Source organism: Fukomys damarensis, unplaced genomic scaffold (genome assembly GCF_012274545.1).
Source record: "Fukomys damarensis isolate Sample0158 unplaced genomic scaffold, DMR_v1.0_HiC HiC_scaffold_35, whole genome shotgun sequence".
Taxonomy (NCBI): domain Eukaryota; kingdom Metazoa; phylum Chordata; class Mammalia; order Rodentia; family Bathyergidae; genus Fukomys; species Fukomys damarensis.
Window position 1 is genome coordinate 2,804,128 of NW_022900947.1, and position 486 is coordinate 2,804,613.

A 486-nucleotide genomic window follows, 5' to 3' on the forward strand; every position below is an offset into this window, starting at 1 on the left:
CAGCCCAGGGTGAGCCGAGCCCACGCCACAGCCCACCTGCCTGACTTCCCGGGTGCCTGCGCCCGCTGGGGCGGGTCTTGTTCCCGGCTGGGCCTGCGGCTTTTGCCGTGGAAGTGCAGCGCAGAGCAGCTTGCCAGGAGTTTCAGATGGGTTTTCTCATGTGTCGTGAGTCAGTGAATTCCTCAAAGCCAGGTCATGGAAGTGGGAAGGCAGGCGGGGGAGGGCGCAGGGCGGGAGGCCAGCAGGGGAAATTCTTTCAGAAAGCTTGAGGCCAAGTCTCTTTTCACAGAGAAGCAGAACAGGAAAACCAAGTAGCCAGAGCCCTGGCCGTGCTCTCTCCTCCTCCAGGCTCCTCCAGAAGGGGCTTCTGGAGCCGGGCCTCACTCCCGCCCTCTCCTCTCCTCTCCTCTCTTCCCCCTCCTTCTCCCTTCAGAAACCTTAGTTGAAGTTAGAGTTGTGAACTGTACAGTATTTTTTTTTTTTTGC

At 58.8% G+C, this 486-nt stretch overlaps 1 protein-coding gene across 4 annotated transcripts in view; it reads left to right on the forward strand.

The window, feature by feature from the left end:
• Afap1 (actin filament associated protein 1) overlaps positions 1–486 on the forward strand; it is a 90,485-nt gene that overhangs the window by 48,735 nt on the left and 41,264 nt on the right. The gene's annotated exons all lie outside the window — the stretch shown is intronic.